The sequence below is a fragment of the Brachyhypopomus gauderio genome, unplaced genomic scaffold, assembly GCF_052324685.1.
Source record: "Brachyhypopomus gauderio isolate BG-103 unplaced genomic scaffold, BGAUD_0.2 sc225, whole genome shotgun sequence".
Classification (NCBI taxonomy): Eukaryota; Metazoa; Chordata; class Actinopteri; order Gymnotiformes; family Hypopomidae; genus Brachyhypopomus; species Brachyhypopomus gauderio.
Genome location: NW_027507046.1, coordinates 100,254 through 117,158, shown reverse-complemented (window position 1 = coordinate 117,158; position 16,905 = coordinate 100,254). Strand labels below are relative to the sequence as shown.

Sequence of the window (16,905 nt, the reverse complement as noted above, 5' to 3'; positions counted from 1 at the left end):
CTTTTTGGCGACCTCTAAAGTTTAGCTGCGCAGGGTGCCAGTGGTGTAGTGGTATCATGCAAGATTCCCATTTTTGTGAACCAGGTTCGATTCCCGGCTGGCGCACAGACAAGGAATGTAGAGAGTTCTTTTCTTTCTCCGAACGTCACACTCTTATGCGCTGAGCTCTTGCCAACATGGTTATGTGCAAAAGAAGCATGGCTTCAGCATATATTTGAAAACTAGTCTATAGTCGAGAAGACCTTCAAAGTCTGCACTATGCAAAGCAAAAGTGGCCTAGTGGCCTAATGGATAAGGCATCAGCCTTCGGAGCTGAGGATTGTGGGTTCGAGTCCCATCTGGGTCATACATTGGAGACTAAAGAGTACATTCTCATTCTTTGGCTTGCCTGCAGACTTCCTCTATCTTCTTTCTTTAGACCCTTTGTAAAGGTAAGTCTGCAAACAAGCTGACTGTGAAAGCATACAACAATGAGCCATAGAGAAGAACCTTAGACGTCAACCCATGCAGAACAGTACAACATTGCTGACCTCTACATGGCATGTTTGTCTGAGAAGCGAAGAGGAATGAAAAGCATGATGTACTGTCTCACGTGGTTATTGAGCAAATCAAGTACAGGTCCATGGAAAAATGAAACAGTAGCTGAAAATGTGATCTGGCTTGAAAAGATGTGTAAATTGCTCATGGAAAAGCACTGTGATTGGTGTTTACTTTTTGGCGACCTCTAAAGTTTAGCTGCGCAGGGTGCCAGTGGTGTAGTGGTATCATGCAAGATTCCCATTCTTGTGAACCGGGTTCGATTCCCGGCTGGCGCACAGACAAGGAATGTAGGGAGTACTTTTCTTTCTCCGAACGTCACGCTCTTATGCGCTGAGCTCTTGCCAACATGGTTATGTGGCAAAGAAGCATGGCTTCAGCATATATTTGAAAACTAGTCTATAGTCGAGAAGACCTTCAAAGTCTGCACTATGCAAAGCAAAAGTATCCCAGTGGCCTAATGGATAAGGCATCAGCCTTCGGAGCTGAGGATTGTGGGTTCGAGTCCCATCTGGGTCATACATTGGAGACTAAAGTACATTCTCATTCTTTGGCTTGCCAGCAGACTTCCTCTGTCTTCTTTCTTTAGACCCTTTGTAAAGCTAAGTCTGCAAACAAGCTGAGTGTGAAAGCATACAACAATGAGCCATAGAGAAGAACCTTAGACGTCAACCCATGCAGAACAGTACAACATTGTTGACCTCTACATGGCATGTTTGTCTGAGAAGCGAAGAGGAATGAAAAGCATGATGTACTGTCTCACGTGGTTATTGAGCAAATCAAGGACAGGTCCATGGAAAAATGAAACAGTAGCTGAAAATGTGATCTGGCTTGAAAAGATGTGTAAATTGCTCATGGAAAAGCACTGTGATTGGTGTTTACTTTTTGGCGACCTCTAAAGAGTAGCTGCGCAGGGTGCCAGTGGTGTAGTGGTATCATGCAAGATTCCCATTCTTGTGAACCGGGTTCGATTCCCGGCTGGCGCACAGACAAGGAATGTAGAGAGTTCTTTTCTTTCTCCGAACGTCACGCTCTTATGCGCTGAGCTCTTGCCAACATGGTTATGTGGCAAAGAAGCATGGCTTCAGCATATATTTGAAAACTAGTCTATAGTCGAGAAGACCTTCAAAGTCTGCACTATGCAAAGCAAAAGTGGCCCAGTGGCCTAATAGATAAGGCATCAGCCTTCGGAGCTGAGGATTGTGGGTTCGAGTCCCATCTGGGTCATACATTGGAGACTAAAGAGTACATTCTCATTCTTTGGCTTGCCTGCAGACTTCCTCTATCTTCTTTCTTTAGACCCTTTGTAAAGGTAAGTCTGCAAACAAGCTGAGTGTGAAAGCATACAACAATGAGCCATAGAGAAGAACCTTAGACGTCAACCCATGCAGAACAGTACAACATTGTTGACCTCTACATGGCATGTTTGTCTGAGAAGCGAAGAGGAATGAAAAGCATGATGTACTGTCTCACGTGGTTATTGAGCAAATCAAGGACAGGTCCATGGAAAAATGAAACAGTAGCTGAAAATGTGATCTGGCTTGAAAAGATGTGTAAATTCCTCATGGAATAGCACTGTGATTGGTGTTTACTTTTTGGCGACCTCTAAAGAGTAGCTGCGCAGGGTGCCAGTGGTGTAGTGGTATCATGCAAGATTCCCATTCTTGTGAACCGGGTTCGATTCCCGGCTGGCGCACAGACAAGGAATGTAGAGAGTTCTTTTCTTTCTCCGAACGTCACGCTCTTATGCGCTGAGCTCTTGCCAACATGGTTATGTGGCAAAGAAGCATGGCTTCAGCATATATTTGAAAACTAGTCTATAGTCGAGAAGACCTTCAAAGTCTGCACTATGCAAAGCAAAAGTGGCCCAGTGGCCTAATGGATAAGGCATCAGCCTTCGGAGCTGAGGATTGTGGGTTCGAGTCCCATCTGGGTCATACATTGGAGACTAAAGAGTACATTCTCATTCTTTGGCTTGCCTGCAGACTTCCTCTATCTTCTTTCTTTAGACCCTTTGTAAAGGTAAGTCTGCAAACAAGCTGACTGTGAAAGCATACAACAATGAGCCATAGAGAAGAACCTTAGACGTCAACCCATGCAGAACAGTACAACATTGCTGACCTCTACATGGCATGTTTGTCTGAGAAGCGAAGAGGAATGAAAAGCATGATGTACTGTCTCACGTGGTTATTGAGCAAATCAAGGACAGGTCCATGGAAAAATGAAACAGTAGCTGAAAATGTGATCTGGCTTGAAAAGATGTGTAAATTGCTCATGGAAAAGCACTGTGATTGGTGTTTACTTTTTGGCGACCTCTAAAGTTTAGCTGCGCAGGGTGCCAGTGGTGTAGTGGTATCATGCAAGATTCCCATTCTTGTGAACCAGGTTCGATTCCCGGCTGGCGCACAGACAAGGAATGTAGAGAGTTCTTTTCTTTCTCCGAACGTCACACTCTTATGCGCTGAGCTCTTGCCAACATGGTTATGTGCAAAAGAAGCATGGCTTCAGCATATATTTGAAAACTAGTCTATAGTCGAGAAGACCTTCAAAGTCTGCACTATGCAAAGCAAAAGTGGCCTAGTGGCCTAATGGATAAGGCATCAGCCTTCGGAGCTGAGGATTGTGGGTTCGAGTCCCATCTGGGTCATACATTGGAGACTAAAGAGTACATTCTCATTCTTTGGCTTGCCTGCAGACTTCCTCTATCTTCTTTCTTTAGACCCTTTGTAAAGGTAAGTCTGCAAACAAGCTCACTGTGAAAGCATACAACAATGAGCCATAGAGAAGAACCTTAGACGTCAACCCATGCAGAACAGTACAACATTGCTGACCTCTACATGGCATGTTTGTCTGAGAAGCGAAGAGGAATGAAAAGCATGATGTACTGTCTCACGTGGTTATTGAGCAAATCAAGGACAGGTCCATGGAAAAATGAAACAGTAGCTGAAAATGTGATCTGGCTTGAAAAGATGTGTAAATTGCTCATGGAAAAGCACTGTGATTGGTGTTTACTTTTTGGCGACCTCTAAAGTTTAGCTGCGCAGGGTGCCAGTGGTGTAGTGGTATCATGCAAGATTCCCATTTTTGTGAACCAGGTTCGATTCCCGGCTGGCGCACAGACAAGGAATGTAGAGAGTTCTTTTCTTTCTCCGAACGTCACACTCTTATGCGCTGAGCTCTTGCCAACATGGTTATGTGCAAAAGAAGCATGGCTTCAGCATATATTTGAAAACTAGTCTATAGTCGAGAAGACCTTCAAAGTCTGCACTATGCAAAGCAAAAGTGGCCTAGTGGCCTAATGGATAAGGCATCAGCCTTCGGAGCTGAGGATTGTGGGTTCGAGTCCCATCTGGGTCATACATTGGAGACTAAAGAGTACATTCTCATTCTTTGGCTTGCCTGCAGACTTCCTCTATCTTCTTTCTTTAGACCCTTTGTAAAGGTAAGTCTGCAAACAAGCTGACTGTGAAAGCATACAACAATGAGCCATAGAGAAGAACCTTAGACGTCAACCCATGCAGAACAGTACAACATTGCTGACCTCTACATGGCATGTTTGTCTGAGAAGCGAAGAGGAATGAAAAGCATGATGTACTGTCTCACGTGGTTATTGAGCAAATCAAGTACAGGTCCATGGAAAAATGAAACAGTAGCTGAAAATGTGATCTGGCTTGAAAAGATGTGTAAATTGCTCATGGAAAAGCACTGTGATTGGTGTTTACTTTTTGGCGACCTCTAAAGTTTAGCTGCGCAGGGTGCCAGTGGTGTAGTGGTATCATGCAAGATTCCCATTCTTGTGAACCGGGTTCGATTCCCGGCTGGCGCACAGACAAGGAATGTAGAGAGTACTTTTCTTTCTCCGAACGTCACGCTCTTATGCGCTGAGCTCTTGCCAACATGGTTATGTGGCAAAGAAGCATGGCTTCAGCATATATTTGAAAACTAGTCTATAGTCGAGAAGACCTTCAAAGTCTGCACTATGCAAAGCAAAAGTATCCCAGTGGCCTAATGGATAAGGCATCAGCCTTCGGAGCTGAGGATTGTGGGTTCGAGTCCCATCTGGGTCATACATTGGAGACTAAAGTACATTCTCATTCTTTGGCTTGCCAGCAGACTTCCTCTGTCTTCTTTCTTTAGACCCTTTGTAAAGCTAAGTCTGCAAACAAGCTGAGTGTGAAAGCATACAACAATGAGCCATAGAGAAGAACCTTAGACGTCAACCCATGCAGAACAGTACAACATTGTTGACCTCTACATGGCATGTTTGTCTGAGAAGCGAAGAGGAATGAAAAGCATGATGTACTGTCTCACGTGGTTATTGAGCAAATCAAGGACAGGTCCATGGAAAAATGAAACAGTAGCTGAAAATGTGATCTGGCTTGAAAAGATGTGTAAATTGCTCATGGAAAAGCACTGTGATTGGTGTTTACTTTTTGGCGACCTCTAAAGTTTAGCTGCGCAGGGTGCCAGTGGTGTAGTGGTATCATGCAAGATTCCCATTTTTGTGAACCAGGTTCGATTCCCGGCTGGCGCACAGACAAGGAATGTAGAGAGTTCTTTTCTTTCTCCGAACGTCACACTCTTATGCGCTGAGCTCTTGCCAACATGGTTATGTGCAAAAGAAGCATGGCTTCAGCATATATTTGAAAACTAGTCTATAGTCGAGAAGACCTTCAAAGTCTGCACTATGCAAAGCAAAAGTGGCCTAGTGGCCTAATGGATAAGGCATCAGCCTTCGGAGCTGAGGATTGTGGGTTCGAGTCCCATCTGGGTCATACATTGGAGACTAAAGAGTACATTCTCATTCTTTGGCTTGCCTGCAGACTTCCTCTATCTTCTTTCTTTAGACCCTTTGTAAAGGTAAGTCTGCAAACAAGCTGACTGTGAAAGCATACAACAATGAGCCATAGAGAAGAACCTTAGACGTCAACCCATGCAGAACAGTACAACATTGCTGACCTCTACATGGCATGTTTGTCTGAGAAGCGAAGAGGAATGAAAAGCATGATGTACTGTCTCACGTGGTTATTGAGCAAATCAAGTACAGGTCCATGGAAAAATGAAACAGTAGCTGAAAATGTGATCTGGCTTGAAAAGATGTGTAAATTGCTCATGGAAAAGCACTGTGATTGGTGTTTACTTTTTGGCGACCTCTAAAGTTTAGCTGCGCAGGGTGCCAGTGGTGTAGTGGTATCATGCAAGATTCCCATTCTTGTGAACCGGGTTCGATTCCCGGCTGGCGCACAGACAAGGAATGTAGAGAGTACTTTTCTTTCTCCGAACGTCACGCTCTTATGCGCTGAGCTCTTGCCAACATGGTTATGTGGCAAAGAAGCATGGCTTCAGCATATATTTGAAAACTAGTCTATAGTCGAGAAGACCTTCAAAGTCTGCACTATGCAAAGCAAAAGTATCCCAGTGGCCTAATGGATAAGGCATCAGCCTTCGGAGCTGAGGATTGTGGGTTCGAGTCCCATCTGGGTCATACATTGGAGACTAAAGTACATTCTCATTCTTTGGCTTGCCAGCAGACTTCCTCTGTCTTCTTTCTTTAGACCCTTTGTAAAGCTAAGTCTGCAAACAAGCTGAGTGTGAAAGCATACAACAATGAGCCATAGAGAAGAACCTTAGACGTCAACCCATGCAGAACAGTACAACATTGTTGACCTCTACATGGCATGTTTGTCTGAGAAGCGAAGAGGAATGAAAAGCATGATGTACTGTCTCACGTGGTTATTGAGCAAATCAAGGACAGGTCCATGGAAAAATGAAACAGTAGCTGAAAATGTGATCTGGCTTGAAAAGATGTGTAAATTGCTCATGGAAAAGCACTGTGATTGGTGTTTACTTTTTGGCGACCTCTAAAGAGTAGCTGCGCAGGGTGCCAGTGGTGTAGTGGTATCATGCAAGATTCCCATTCTTGTGAACCGGGTTCGATTCCCGGCTGGCGCACAGACAAGGAATGTAGAGAGTTCTTTTCTTTCTCCGAACGTCACGCTCTTATGCGCTGAGCTCTTGCCAACATGGTTATGTGGCAAAGAAGCATGGCTTCAGCATATATTTGAAAACTAGTCTATAGTCGAGAAGACCTTCAAAGTCTGCACTATGCAAAGCAAAAGTGGCCCAGTGGCCTAATGGATAAGGCATCAGCCTTCGGAGCTGAGGATTGTGGGTTCGAGTCCCATCTGGGTCATACATTGGAGACTAAAGAGTACATTCTCATTCTTTGGCTTGCCTGCAGACTTCCTCTATCTTCTTTCTTTAGACCCTTTGTAAAGGTAAGTCTGCAAACAAGCTGACTGTGAAAGCATACAACAATGAGCCATAGAGAAGAACCTTAGACGTCAACCCATGCAGAACAGTACAACATTGCTGACCTCTACATGGCATGTTTGTCTGAGAAGCGAAGAGGAATGAAAAGCATGATGTACTGTCTCACGTGGTTATTGAGCAAATCAAGGACAGGTCCATGGAAAAATGAAACAGTAGCTGAAAATGTGATCTGGCTTGAAAAGATGTGTAAATTGCTCATGGAAAAGCACTGTGATTGGTGTTTACTTTTTGGCGACCTCTAAAGTTTAGCTGCGCAGGGTGCCAGTGGTGTAGTGGTATCATGCAAGATTCCCTTTCTTGTGAACCAGGTTCGATTCCCGGCTGGCGCACAGACAAGGAATGTAGAGAGTTCTTTTCTTTCTCCGAACGTCACACTCTTATGCGCTGAGCTCTTGCCAACATGGTTATGTGCAAAAGAAGCATGGCTTCAGCATATATTTGAAAACTAGTCTATAGTTGAGAAGACCTTCAAAGTCTGCACTATGCAAAGCAAAAGTGGCCTAGTGGCCTAATGGATAAGGCATCAGCCTTCGGAGCTGAGGATTGTGGGTTCGAGTCCCATCTGGGTCATACATTGGAGACTAAAGAGTACATTCTCATTCTTTGGCTTGCCTGCAGACTTCCTCTATCTTCTTTCTTTAGACCCTTTGTAAAGGTAAGTCTGCAAACAAGCTGACTGTGAAAGCATACAACAATGAGCCATAGAGAAGAACCTTAGACGTCAACCCATGCAGAACAGTACAACATTGCTGACCTCTACATGGCATGTTTGTCTGAGAAGCGAAGAGGAATGAAAAGCATGATGTACTGTCTCACGTGGTTATTGAGCAAATCAAGGACAGGTCCATGGAAAAATGAAACAGTAGCTGAAAATGTGATCTGGCTTGAAAAGATGTGTAAATTGCTCATGGAAAAGCACTGTGATTGGTGTTTACTTTTTGGCGACCTCTAAAGTTTAGCTGCGCAGGGTGCCAGTGGTGTAGTGGTATCATGCAAGATTCCCATTCTTGTGAACCAGGTTCGATTCCCGGCTGGCGCACAGACAAGGAATGTAGAGAGTTCTTTTCTTTCTCCGAACGTCACACTCTTATGCGCTGAGCTCTTGCCAACATGGTTATGTGCAAAAGAAGCATGGCTTCAGCATATATTTGAAAACTAGTCTATAGTCGAGAAGACCTTCAAAGTCTGCACTATGCAAAGCAAAAGTGGCCTAGTGGCCTAATGGATAAGGCATCAGCCTTCGGAGCTGAGGATTGTGGGTTCGAGTCCCATCTGGGTCATACATTGGAGACTAAAGAGTACATTCTCATTCTTTGGCTTGCCTGCAGACTTCCTCTATCTTCTTTCTTTAGACCCTTTGTAAAGGTAAGTCTGCAAACAAGCTGACTGTGAAAGCATACAACAATGAGCCATAGAGAAGAACCTTAGACGTCAACCCATGCAGAACAGTACAACATTGCTGACCTCTACATGGCATGTTTGTCTGAGAAGCGAAGAGGAATGAAAAGCATGATGTACTGTCTCACGTGGTTATTGAGCAAATCAAGTACAGGTCCATGGAAAAATGAAACAGTAGCTGAAAATGTGATCTGGCTTGAAAATATGTGTAAATTGCTCATGGAAAAGCACTGTGATTGGTGTTTACTTTTTGGCGACCTCTAAAGTTTAGCTGCGCAGGGTGCCAGTGGTGTAGTGGTATCATGCAAGATTCCCATTCTTGTGAACCGGGTTCGATTCCCGGCTGGCGCACAGACAAGGAATGTAGAGAGTACTTTTCTTTCTCCGAACGTCACGCTCTTATGCGCTGAGCTCTTGCCAACATGGTTATGTGGCAAAGAAGCATGGCTTCAGCATATATTTGAAAACTAGTCTATAGTCGAGAAGACCTTCAAAGTCTGCACTATGCAAAGCAAAAGTGGCCTAGTGGCCTAATGGATAAGGCATCAGCCTTCGGAGCTGAGGATTGTGGGTTCGAGTCCCATCTGGGTCATACATTGGAGACTAAAGTACATTCTCATTCTTTGGCTTGCCAGCAGACTTCCTCTGTCTTCTTTCTTTAGACCCTTTGTAAAGCTAAGTCTGCAAACAAGCTGAGTGTGAAAGCATACAACAATGAGCCATAGAGAAGAACCTTAGACGTCAACCCATGCAGAACAGTACAACATTGTTGACCTCTACATGGCATGTTTGTCTGAGAAGCGAAGAGGAATGAAAAGCATGATGTACTGTCTCACGTGGTTATTGAGCAAATCAAGGACAGGTCCATGGAAAAATGAAACAGTAGCTGAAAATGTGATCTGGCTTGAAAAGATGTGTAAATTGCTCATGGAAAAGCACTGTGATTGGTGTTTACTTTTTGGCGACCTCTAAAGAGTAGCTGCGCAGGGTGCCAGTGGTGTAGTGGTATCATGCAAGATTCCCATTCTTGTGAACCGGGTTCGATTCCCGGCTGGCGCACAGACAAGGAATGTAGAGAGTTCTTTTCTTTCTCCGAACGTCACGCTCTTATGCGCTGAGCTCTTGCCAACATGGTTATGTGGCAAAGAAGCATGGCTTCAGCATATATTTGAAAACTAGTCTATAGTCGAGAAGACCTTCAAAGTCTGCACTATGCAAAGCAAAAGTGGCCCAGTGGCCTAATGGATAAGGCATCAGCCTTCGGAGCTGAGGATTGTGGGTTCGAGTCCCATCTGGGTCATACATTGGAGACTAAAGAGTACATTCTCATTCTTTGGCTTGCCTGCAGACTTCCTCTATCTTCTTTCTTTAGACCCTTTGTAAAGGTAAGTCTGCAAACAAGCTGACTGTGAAAGCATACAACAATGAGCCATAGAGAAGAACCTTAGACGTCAACCCATGCAGAACAGTACAACATTGCTGACCTCTACATGGCATGTTTGTCTGAGAAGCGAAGAGGAATGAAAAGCATGATGTACTGTCTCACGTGGTTATTGAGCAAATCAAGGACAGGTCCATGGAAAAATGAAACAGTAGCTGAAAATGTGATCTGGCTTGAAAAGATGTGTAAATTGCTCATGGAAAAGCACTGTGATTGGTGTTTACTTTTTGGCGACCTCTAAAGTTTAGCTGCGCAGGGTGCCAGTGGTGTAGTGGTATCATGCAAGATTCCCTTTCTTGTGAACCAGGTTCGATTCCCGGCTGGCGCACAGACAAGGAATGTAGAGAGTTCTTTTCTTTCTCCGAACGTCACACTCTTATGCGCTGAGCTCTTGCCAACATGGTTATGTGCAAAAGAAGCATGGCTTCAGCATATATTTGAAAACTAGTCTATAGTTGAGAAGACCTTCAAAGTCTGCACTATGCAAAGCAAAAGTGGCCTAGTGGCCTAATGGATAAGGCATCAGCCTTCGGAGCTGAGGATTGTGGGTTCGAGTCCCATCTGGGTCATACATTGGAGACTAAAGAGTACATTCTCATTCTTTGGCTTGCCTGCAGACTTCCTCTATCTTCTTTCTTTAGACCCTTTGTAAAGGTAAGTCTGCAAACAAGCTGACTGTGAAAGCATACAACAATGAGCCATAGAGAAGAACCTTAGACGTCAACCCATGCAGAACAGTACAACATTGCTGACCTCTACATGGCATGTTTGTCTGAGAAGCGAAGAGGAATGAAAAGCATGATGTACTGTCTCACGTGGTTATTGAGCAAATCAAGGACAGGTCCATGGAAAAATGAAACAGTAGCTGAAAATGTGATCTGGCTTGAAAAGATGTGTAAATTGCTCATGGAAAAGCACTGTGATTGGTGTTTACTTTTTGGCGACCTCTAAAGTTTAGCTGCGCAGGGTGCCAGTGGTGTAGTGGTATCATGCAAGATTCCCATTCTTGTGAACCAGGTTCGATTCCCGGCTGGCGCACAGACAAGGAATGTAGAGAGTTCTTTTCTTTCTCCGAACGTCACACTCTTATGCGCTGAGCTCTTGCCAACATGGTTATGTGCAAAAGAAGCATGGCTTCAGCATATATTTGAAAACTAGTCTATAGTCGAGAAGACCTTCAAAGTCTGCACTATGCAAAGCAAAAGTGGCCTAGTGGCCTAATGGATAAGGCATCAGCCTTCGGAGCTGAGGATTGTGGGTTCGAGTCCCATCTGGGTCATACATTGGAGACTAAAGAGTACATTCTCATTCTTTGGCTTGCCTGCAGACTTCCTCTATCTTCTTTCTTTAGACCCTTTGTAAAGGTAAGTCTGCAAACAAGCTGACTGTGAAAGCATACAACAATGAGCCATAGAGAAGAACCTTAGACGTCAACCCATGCAGAACAGTACAACATTGCTGACCTCTACATGGCATGTTTGTCTGAGAAGCGAAGAGGAATGAAAAGCATGATGTACTGTCTCACGTGGTTATTGAGCAAATCAAGTACAGGTCCATGGAAAAATGAAACAGTAGCTGAAAATGTGATCTGGCTTGAAAATATGTGTAAATTGCTCATGGAAAAGCACTGTGATTGGTGTTTACTTTTTGGCGACCTCTAAAGTTTAGCTGCGCAGGGTGCCAGTGGTGTAGTGGTATCATGCAAGATTCCCATTCTTGTGAACCGGGTTCGATTCCCGGCTGGCGCACAGACAAGGAATGTAGAGAGTACTTTTCTTTCTCCGAACGTCACGCTCTTATGCGCTGAGCTCTTGCCAACATGGTTATGTGGCAAAGAAGCATGGCTTCAGCATATATTTGAAAACTAGTCTATAGTCGAGAAGACCTTCAAAGTCTGCACTATGCAAAGCAAAAGTGGCCTAGTGGCCTAATGGATAAGGCATCAGCCTTCGGAGCTGAGGATTGTGGGTTCGAGTCCCATCTGGGTCATACATTGGAGACTAAAGAGTACATTCTCATTCTTTGGCTTGCCTGCAGACTTCCTCTATCTTCTTTCTTTAGACCCTTTGTAAAGGTAAGTCTGCAAACAAGCTCACTGTGAAAGCATACAACAATGAGCCATAGAGAAGAACCTTAGACGTCAACCCATGCAGAACAGTACAACATTGCTGACCTCTACATGGCATGTTTGTCTGAGAAGCGAAGAGGAATGAAAAGCATGATGTACTGTCTCACGTGGTTATTGAGCAAATCAAGGACAGGTCCATGGAAAAATGAAACAGTAGCTGAAAATGTGATCTGGCTTGAAAAGATGTGTAAATTGCTCATGGAAAAGCACTGTGATTGGTGTTTACTTTTTGGCGACCTCTAAAGTTTAGCTGCGCAGGGTGCCAGTGGTGTAGTGGTATCATGCAAGATTCCCATTTTTGTGAACCAGGTTCGATTCCCGGCTGGCGCACAGACAAGGAATGTAGAGAGTTCTTTTCTTTCTCCGAACGTCACACTCTTATGCGCTGAGCTCTTGCCAACATGGTTATGTGCAAAAGAAGCATGGCTTCAGCATATATTTGAAAACTAGTCTATAGTCGAGAAGACCTTCAAAGTCTGCACTATGCAAAGCAAAAGTGGCCCAGTGGCCTAATGGATAAGGCATCAGCCTTCGGAGCTGAGGATTGTGGGTTCGAGTCCCATCTGGGTCATACATTGGAGACTAAAGAGTACATTCTCATTCTTTGGCTTGCCTGCAGACTTCCTCTATCTTCTTTCTTTAGACCCTTTGTAAAGGTAAGTCTGCAAACAAGCTGACTGTGAAAGCATACAACAATGAGCCATAGAGAAGAACCTTAGACGTCAACCCATGCAGAACAGTACAACATTGCTGACCTCTACATGGCATGTTTGTCTGAGAAGCGAAGAGGAATGAAAAGCATGATGTACTGTCTCACGTGGTTATTGAGCAAATCAAGGACAGGTCCATGGAAAAATGAAACAGTAGCTGAAAATGTGATCTGGCTTGAAAAGATGTGTAAATTGCTCATGGAAAAGCACTGTGATTGGTGTTTACTTTTTGGCGACCTCTAAAGTTTAGCTGCGCAGGGTGCCAGTGGTGTAGTGGTATCATGCAAGATTCCCATTCTTGTGAACCAGGTTCGATTCCCGGCTGGCGCACAGACAAGGAATGTAGAGAGTTCTTTTCTTTCTCCGAACGTCACACTCTTATGCGCTGAGCTCTTGCCAACATGGTTATGTGCAAAAGAAGCATGGCTTCAGCATATATTTGAAAACTAGTCTATAGTTGAGAAGACCTTCAAAGTCTGCACTATGCAAAGCAAAAGTGGCCTAGTGGCCTAATGGATAAGGCATCAGCCTTCGGAGCTGAGGATTGTGGGTTCGAGTCCCATCTGGGTCATACATTGGAGACTAAAGAGTACATTCTCATTCTTTGGCTTGCCTGCAGACTTCCTCTATCTTCTTTCTTTAGACCCTTTGTAAAGGTAAGTCTGCAAACAAGCTGACTGTGAAAGCATACAACAATGAGCCATAGAGAAGAACCTTAGACGTCAACCCATGCAGAACAGTACAACATTGCTGACCTCTACATGGCATGTTTGTCTGAGAAGCGAAGAGGAATGAAAAGCATGATGTACTGTCTCACGTGGTTATTGAGCAAATCAAGGACAGGTCCATGGAAAAATGAAACAGTAGCTGAAAATGTGATCTGGCTTGAAAAGATGTGTAAATTGCTCATGGAAAAGCACTGTGATTGGTGTTTACTTTTTGGCGACCTCTAAAGTTTAGCTGCGCAGGGTGCCAGTGGTGTAGTGGTATCATGCAAGATTCCCATTCTTGTGAACCAGGTTCGATTCCCGGCTGGCGCACAGACAAGGAATGTAGAGAGTTCTTTTCTTTCTCCGAACGTCACACTCTTATGCGCTGAGCTCTTGCCAACATGGTTATGTGCAAAAGAAGCATGGCTTCAGCATATATTTGAAAACTAGTCTATAGTCGAGAAGACCTTCAAAGTCTGCACTATGCAAAGCAAAAGTGGCCTAGTGGCCTAATGGATAAGGCATCAGCCTTCGGAGCTGAGGATTGTGGGTTCGAGTCCCATCTGGGTCATACATTGGAGACTAAAGAGTACATTCTCATTCTTTGGCTTGCCTGCAGACTTTCTCTATCTTCTTTCTTTAGACCCTTTGTAAAGGTAAGTCTGCAAACAAGCTGACTGTGAAAGCATACAACAATGAGCCATAGAGAAGAACCTTAGACGTCAACCCATGCAGAACAGTACAACATTGCTGACCTCTACATGGCATGTTTGTCTGAGAAGCGAAGAGGAATGAAAAGCATGATGTACTGTCTCACGTGGTTATTGAGCAAATCAAGTACAGGTCCATGGAAAAATGAAACAGTAGCTGAAAATGTGATCTGGCTTGAAAATATGTGTAAATTGCTCATGGAAAAGCACTGTGATTGGTGTTTACTTTTTGGCGACCTCTAAAGTTTAGCTGCGCAGGGTGCCAGTGGTGTAGTGGTATCATGCAAGATTCCCATTCTTGTGAACCGGGTTCGATTCCCGGCTGGCGCACAGACAAGGAATGTAGAGAGTTCTTTTCTTTCTCCGAACGTCACGCTCTTATGCGCTGAGCTCTTGCCAACATGGTTATGTGGCAAAGAAGCATGGCTTCAGCATATATTTGAAAACTAGTCTATAGTCGAGAAGACCTTCAAAGTCTGCACTATGCAAAGCAAAAGTATCCCAGTGGCCTAATGGATAAGGCATCAGCCTTCGGAGCTGAGGATTGTGGGTTCGAGTCCCATCTGGGTCATACATTGGAGACTAAAGTACATTCTCATTCTTTGGCTTGCCAGCAGACTTCCTCTGTCTTCTTTCTTTAGACCCTTTGTAAAGCTAAGTCTGCAAACAAGCTGAGTGTGAAAGCATACAACAATGAGCCATAGAGAAGAACCTTAGACGTCAACCCATGCAGAACAGTACAACATTGTTGACCTCTACATGGCATGTTTGTCTGAGAAGCGAAGAGGAATGAAAAGCATGATGTACTGTCTCACGTGGTTATTGAGCAAATCAAGGACAGGTCCATGGAAAAATGAAACAGTAGCTGAAAATGTGATCTGGCTTGAAAAGATGTGTAAATTGCTCATGGAAAAGCACTGTGATTGGTGTTTACTTTTTGGCGACCTCTAAAGAGTAGCTGCGCAGGGTGCCAGTGGTGTAGTGGTATCATGCAAGATTCCCATTCTTGTGAACCGGGTTCGATTCCCGGCTGGCGCACAGACAAGGAATGTAGAGAGTTCTTTTCTTTCTCCGAACGTCACGCTCTTATGCGCTGAGCTCTTGCCAACATGGTTATGTGGCAAAGAAGCATGGCTTCAGCATATATTTGAAAACTAGTCTATAGTCGAGAAGACCTTCAAAGTCTGCACTATGCAAAGCAAAAGTGGCCCAGTGGCCTAATGGATAAGGCATCAGCCTTCGCAGCTGAGGATTGTGGGTTCGAGTCCCATCTGGGTCATACATTGGAGACTAAAGAGTACATTCTCATTCTTTGGCTTGCCTGCAGACTTCCTCTATCTTCTTTCTTTAGACCCTTTGTAAAGGTAAGTCTGCAAACAAGCTGACTGTGAAAGCATACAACAATGAGCCATAGAGAAGAACCTTAGACGTCAACCCATGCAGAACAGTACAACATTGCTGACCTCTACATGGCATGTTTGTCTGAGAAGCGAAGAGGAATGAAAAGCATGATGTACTGTCTCACGTGGTTATTGAGCAAATCAAGGACAGGTCCATGGAAAAATGAAACAGTAGCTGAAAATGTGATCTGGCTTGAAAAGATGTGTAAATTGCTCATGGAAAAGCACTGTGATTGGTGTTTACTTTTTGGCGACCTCTAAAGTTTAGCTGCGCAGGGTGCCAGTGGTGTAGTGGTATCATGCAAGATTCCCATTCTTGTGAACCAGGTTCGATTCCCGGCTGGCGCACAGACAAGGAATGTAGAGAGTTCTTTTCTTTCTCCGAACGTCACACTCTTATGCGCTGAGCTCTTGCCAACATGGTTATGTGCAAAAGAAGCATGGCTTCAGCATATATTTGAAAACTAGTCTATAGTCGAGAAGACCTTCAAAGTCTGCACTATGCAAAGCAAAAGTGGCCTAGTGGCCTAATGGATAAGGCATCAGCCTTCGGAGCTGAGGATTGTGGGTTCGAGTCCCATCTGGGTCATACATTGGAGACTAAAGAGTACATTCTCATTCTTTGGCTTGCCTGCAGACTTCCTCTATCTTCTTTCTTTAGACCCTTTGTAAAGGTAAGTCTGCAAACAAGCTGACTGTGAAAGCATACAACAATGAGCCATAGAGAAGAACCTTAGACGTCAACCCATGCAGAACAGTACAACATTGCTGACCTCTACATGGCATGTTTGTCTGAGAAGCGAAGAGGAATGAAAAGCATGATGTACTGTCTCACGTGGTTATTGAGCAAATCAAGTACAGGTCCATGGAAAAATGAAACAGTAGCTGAAAATGTGATCTGGCTTGAAAAGATGTGTAAATTGCTCATGGAAAAGCACTGTGATTGGTGTTTACTTTTTGGCGACCTCTAAAGTGTAGCTGCGCAGGGTGCCAGTGGTGTAGTGGTATCATGCAAGATTCCCATTCTTGTGAACCGGGTTCGATTCCCGGCTGGCGCACAGACAAGGAATGTAGAGAGTACTTTTCTTTCTCCGAACGTCACGCTCTTATGCGCTGAGCTCTTGCCAACATGGTTATGTGGCAAAGAAGCATGGCTTCAGCATATATTTGAAAACTAGTCTATAGTCGAGAAGACCTTCAAAGTCTGCACTATGCAAAGCAAAAGTGGCCCAGTGGCCTAATGGATAAGGCATCAGCCTTCGGAGCTGAGGATTGTGGGTTCGAGTCCCATCTGGGTCATACATTGGAGACTAAACAGTACATTCTCATTCTTTGGCTTGCCTGCAGACTTCCTCTATCTTCTTTCTTTAGACCCTTTGTAAAGGTAAGTCTGCAAACAAGCTGAGTGTGAAAGCATACAACAATGAGCCATAGAGAAGAACCTTAGACGTCAACCCATGCAGAACAGTACAACATTGCTGACCTCTACATGGCATGCTTGTCTGAGAAGCTAAGAGGAATGAAAAGCATGATGTACT

At 44.3% G+C, this 16,905-nt stretch overlaps 42 non-coding genes across 42 annotated transcripts; all 42 read left to right on the top strand.

The window, feature by feature from the left end:
- The first annotated feature begins 273 nt into the window (after positions 1-273).
- trnar-ucg (transfer RNA arginine (anticodon UCG)) lies at positions 274-346 on the top strand. The gene has a single exon. It is a non-coding gene; the product is annotated as a tRNA-Arg (tRNA).
- A 398-nt stretch (positions 347-744) lies between these two features.
- trnag-ccc (transfer RNA glycine (anticodon CCC)) lies at positions 745-815 on the top strand. The gene has a single exon. It is a non-coding gene; the product is annotated as a tRNA-Gly (tRNA).
- A 168-nt stretch (positions 816-983) lies between these two features.
- trnar-ucg (transfer RNA arginine (anticodon UCG)) lies at positions 984-1,058 on the top strand. Its single transcript has one exon. It is a non-coding gene; the product is annotated as a tRNA-Arg (tRNA).
- Positions 1,059-1,452: 394 nt separating this feature from the next.
- Positions 1,453-1,523, top strand: trnag-ccc (transfer RNA glycine (anticodon CCC)). Its single transcript has one exon. It is a non-coding gene; the product is annotated as a tRNA-Gly (tRNA).
- A 168-nt stretch (positions 1,524-1,691) lies between these two features.
- Positions 1,692-1,764, top strand: trnar-ucg (transfer RNA arginine (anticodon UCG)). Its single transcript has one exon. It is a non-coding gene; the product is annotated as a tRNA-Arg (tRNA).
- A 398-nt stretch (positions 1,765-2,162) lies between these two features.
- trnag-ccc (transfer RNA glycine (anticodon CCC)) lies at positions 2,163-2,233 on the top strand. The gene has a single exon. It is a non-coding gene; the product is annotated as a tRNA-Gly (tRNA).
- A 168-nt stretch (positions 2,234-2,401) lies between these two features.
- trnar-ucg (transfer RNA arginine (anticodon UCG)) lies at positions 2,402-2,474 on the top strand. Its single transcript has one exon. It is a non-coding gene; the product is annotated as a tRNA-Arg (tRNA).
- A 398-nt stretch (positions 2,475-2,872) lies between these two features.
- trnag-ccc (transfer RNA glycine (anticodon CCC)) lies at positions 2,873-2,943 on the top strand. Its single transcript has one exon. It is a non-coding gene; the product is annotated as a tRNA-Gly (tRNA).
- A 168-nt stretch (positions 2,944-3,111) lies between these two features.
- On the top strand, positions 3,112-3,184 carry trnar-ucg (transfer RNA arginine (anticodon UCG)). Its single transcript has one exon. It is a non-coding gene; the product is annotated as a tRNA-Arg (tRNA).
- A 637-nt stretch (positions 3,185-3,821) lies between these two features.
- trnar-ucg (transfer RNA arginine (anticodon UCG)) lies at positions 3,822-3,894 on the top strand. Its single transcript has one exon. It is a non-coding gene; the product is annotated as a tRNA-Arg (tRNA).
- Positions 3,895-4,292: 398 nt separating this feature from the next.
- trnag-ccc (transfer RNA glycine (anticodon CCC)) lies at positions 4,293-4,363 on the top strand. The gene has a single exon. It is a non-coding gene; the product is annotated as a tRNA-Gly (tRNA).
- Positions 4,364-4,531: 168 nt separating this feature from the next.
- On the top strand, positions 4,532-4,606 carry trnar-ucg (transfer RNA arginine (anticodon UCG)). Its single transcript has one exon. It is a non-coding gene; the product is annotated as a tRNA-Arg (tRNA).
- A 633-nt stretch (positions 4,607-5,239) lies between these two features.
- trnar-ucg (transfer RNA arginine (anticodon UCG)) lies at positions 5,240-5,312 on the top strand. The gene has a single exon. It is a non-coding gene; the product is annotated as a tRNA-Arg (tRNA).
- A 398-nt stretch (positions 5,313-5,710) lies between these two features.
- On the top strand, positions 5,711-5,781 carry trnag-ccc (transfer RNA glycine (anticodon CCC)). Its single transcript has one exon. It is a non-coding gene; the product is annotated as a tRNA-Gly (tRNA).
- A 168-nt stretch (positions 5,782-5,949) lies between these two features.
- On the top strand, positions 5,950-6,024 carry trnar-ucg (transfer RNA arginine (anticodon UCG)). Its single transcript has one exon. It is a non-coding gene; the product is annotated as a tRNA-Arg (tRNA).
- Positions 6,025-6,418: 394 nt separating this feature from the next.
- On the top strand, positions 6,419-6,489 carry trnag-ccc (transfer RNA glycine (anticodon CCC)). The gene has a single exon. It is a non-coding gene; the product is annotated as a tRNA-Gly (tRNA).
- A 168-nt stretch (positions 6,490-6,657) lies between these two features.
- On the top strand, positions 6,658-6,730 carry trnar-ucg (transfer RNA arginine (anticodon UCG)). Its single transcript has one exon. It is a non-coding gene; the product is annotated as a tRNA-Arg (tRNA).
- Positions 6,731-7,367: 637 nt separating this feature from the next.
- trnar-ucg (transfer RNA arginine (anticodon UCG)) lies at positions 7,368-7,440 on the top strand. Its single transcript has one exon. It is a non-coding gene; the product is annotated as a tRNA-Arg (tRNA).
- Positions 7,441-7,838: 398 nt separating this feature from the next.
- On the top strand, positions 7,839-7,909 carry trnag-ccc (transfer RNA glycine (anticodon CCC)). Its single transcript has one exon. It is a non-coding gene; the product is annotated as a tRNA-Gly (tRNA).
- A 168-nt stretch (positions 7,910-8,077) lies between these two features.
- trnar-ucg (transfer RNA arginine (anticodon UCG)) lies at positions 8,078-8,150 on the top strand. The gene has a single exon. It is a non-coding gene; the product is annotated as a tRNA-Arg (tRNA).
- A 398-nt stretch (positions 8,151-8,548) lies between these two features.
- Positions 8,549-8,619, top strand: trnag-ccc (transfer RNA glycine (anticodon CCC)). Its single transcript has one exon. It is a non-coding gene; the product is annotated as a tRNA-Gly (tRNA).
- Positions 8,620-8,787: 168 nt separating this feature from the next.
- trnar-ucg (transfer RNA arginine (anticodon UCG)) lies at positions 8,788-8,860 on the top strand. Its single transcript has one exon. It is a non-coding gene; the product is annotated as a tRNA-Arg (tRNA).
- A 396-nt stretch (positions 8,861-9,256) lies between these two features.
- trnag-ccc (transfer RNA glycine (anticodon CCC)) lies at positions 9,257-9,327 on the top strand. Its single transcript has one exon. It is a non-coding gene; the product is annotated as a tRNA-Gly (tRNA).
- A 168-nt stretch (positions 9,328-9,495) lies between these two features.
- Positions 9,496-9,568, top strand: trnar-ucg (transfer RNA arginine (anticodon UCG)). Its single transcript has one exon. It is a non-coding gene; the product is annotated as a tRNA-Arg (tRNA).
- Positions 9,569-10,205: 637 nt separating this feature from the next.
- On the top strand, positions 10,206-10,278 carry trnar-ucg (transfer RNA arginine (anticodon UCG)). Its single transcript has one exon. It is a non-coding gene; the product is annotated as a tRNA-Arg (tRNA).
- Positions 10,279-10,676: 398 nt separating this feature from the next.
- Positions 10,677-10,747, top strand: trnag-ccc (transfer RNA glycine (anticodon CCC)). Its single transcript has one exon. It is a non-coding gene; the product is annotated as a tRNA-Gly (tRNA).
- Positions 10,748-10,915: 168 nt separating this feature from the next.
- trnar-ucg (transfer RNA arginine (anticodon UCG)) lies at positions 10,916-10,988 on the top strand. The gene has a single exon. It is a non-coding gene; the product is annotated as a tRNA-Arg (tRNA).
- Positions 10,989-11,386: 398 nt separating this feature from the next.
- On the top strand, positions 11,387-11,457 carry trnag-ccc (transfer RNA glycine (anticodon CCC)). Its single transcript has one exon. It is a non-coding gene; the product is annotated as a tRNA-Gly (tRNA).
- A 168-nt stretch (positions 11,458-11,625) lies between these two features.
- On the top strand, positions 11,626-11,698 carry trnar-ucg (transfer RNA arginine (anticodon UCG)). Its single transcript has one exon. It is a non-coding gene; the product is annotated as a tRNA-Arg (tRNA).
- A 637-nt stretch (positions 11,699-12,335) lies between these two features.
- On the top strand, positions 12,336-12,408 carry trnar-ucg (transfer RNA arginine (anticodon UCG)). The gene has a single exon. It is a non-coding gene; the product is annotated as a tRNA-Arg (tRNA).
- A 398-nt stretch (positions 12,409-12,806) lies between these two features.
- On the top strand, positions 12,807-12,877 carry trnag-ccc (transfer RNA glycine (anticodon CCC)). The gene has a single exon. It is a non-coding gene; the product is annotated as a tRNA-Gly (tRNA).
- Positions 12,878-13,045: 168 nt separating this feature from the next.
- trnar-ucg (transfer RNA arginine (anticodon UCG)) lies at positions 13,046-13,118 on the top strand. Its single transcript has one exon. It is a non-coding gene; the product is annotated as a tRNA-Arg (tRNA).
- Positions 13,119-13,516: 398 nt separating this feature from the next.
- trnag-ccc (transfer RNA glycine (anticodon CCC)) lies at positions 13,517-13,587 on the top strand. The gene has a single exon. It is a non-coding gene; the product is annotated as a tRNA-Gly (tRNA).
- Positions 13,588-13,755: 168 nt separating this feature from the next.
- trnar-ucg (transfer RNA arginine (anticodon UCG)) lies at positions 13,756-13,828 on the top strand. The gene has a single exon. It is a non-coding gene; the product is annotated as a tRNA-Arg (tRNA).
- Positions 13,829-14,226: 398 nt separating this feature from the next.
- Positions 14,227-14,297, top strand: trnag-ccc (transfer RNA glycine (anticodon CCC)). Its single transcript has one exon. It is a non-coding gene; the product is annotated as a tRNA-Gly (tRNA).
- Positions 14,298-14,465: 168 nt separating this feature from the next.
- On the top strand, positions 14,466-14,540 carry trnar-ucg (transfer RNA arginine (anticodon UCG)). Its single transcript has one exon. It is a non-coding gene; the product is annotated as a tRNA-Arg (tRNA).
- A 394-nt stretch (positions 14,541-14,934) lies between these two features.
- On the top strand, positions 14,935-15,005 carry trnag-ccc (transfer RNA glycine (anticodon CCC)). The gene has a single exon. It is a non-coding gene; the product is annotated as a tRNA-Gly (tRNA).
- A 168-nt stretch (positions 15,006-15,173) lies between these two features.
- Positions 15,174-15,246, top strand: trnar-ucg (transfer RNA arginine (anticodon UCG)). The gene has a single exon. It is a non-coding gene; the product is annotated as a tRNA-Arg (tRNA).
- Positions 15,247-15,644: 398 nt separating this feature from the next.
- On the top strand, positions 15,645-15,715 carry trnag-ccc (transfer RNA glycine (anticodon CCC)). Its single transcript has one exon. It is a non-coding gene; the product is annotated as a tRNA-Gly (tRNA).
- A 168-nt stretch (positions 15,716-15,883) lies between these two features.
- On the top strand, positions 15,884-15,956 carry trnar-ucg (transfer RNA arginine (anticodon UCG)). The gene has a single exon. It is a non-coding gene; the product is annotated as a tRNA-Arg (tRNA).
- A 398-nt stretch (positions 15,957-16,354) lies between these two features.
- On the top strand, positions 16,355-16,425 carry trnag-ccc (transfer RNA glycine (anticodon CCC)). The gene has a single exon. It is a non-coding gene; the product is annotated as a tRNA-Gly (tRNA).
- A 168-nt stretch (positions 16,426-16,593) lies between these two features.
- Positions 16,594-16,666, top strand: trnar-ucg (transfer RNA arginine (anticodon UCG)). Its single transcript has one exon. It is a non-coding gene; the product is annotated as a tRNA-Arg (tRNA).
- Positions 16,667-16,905: the final 239 nt, after the last annotated feature.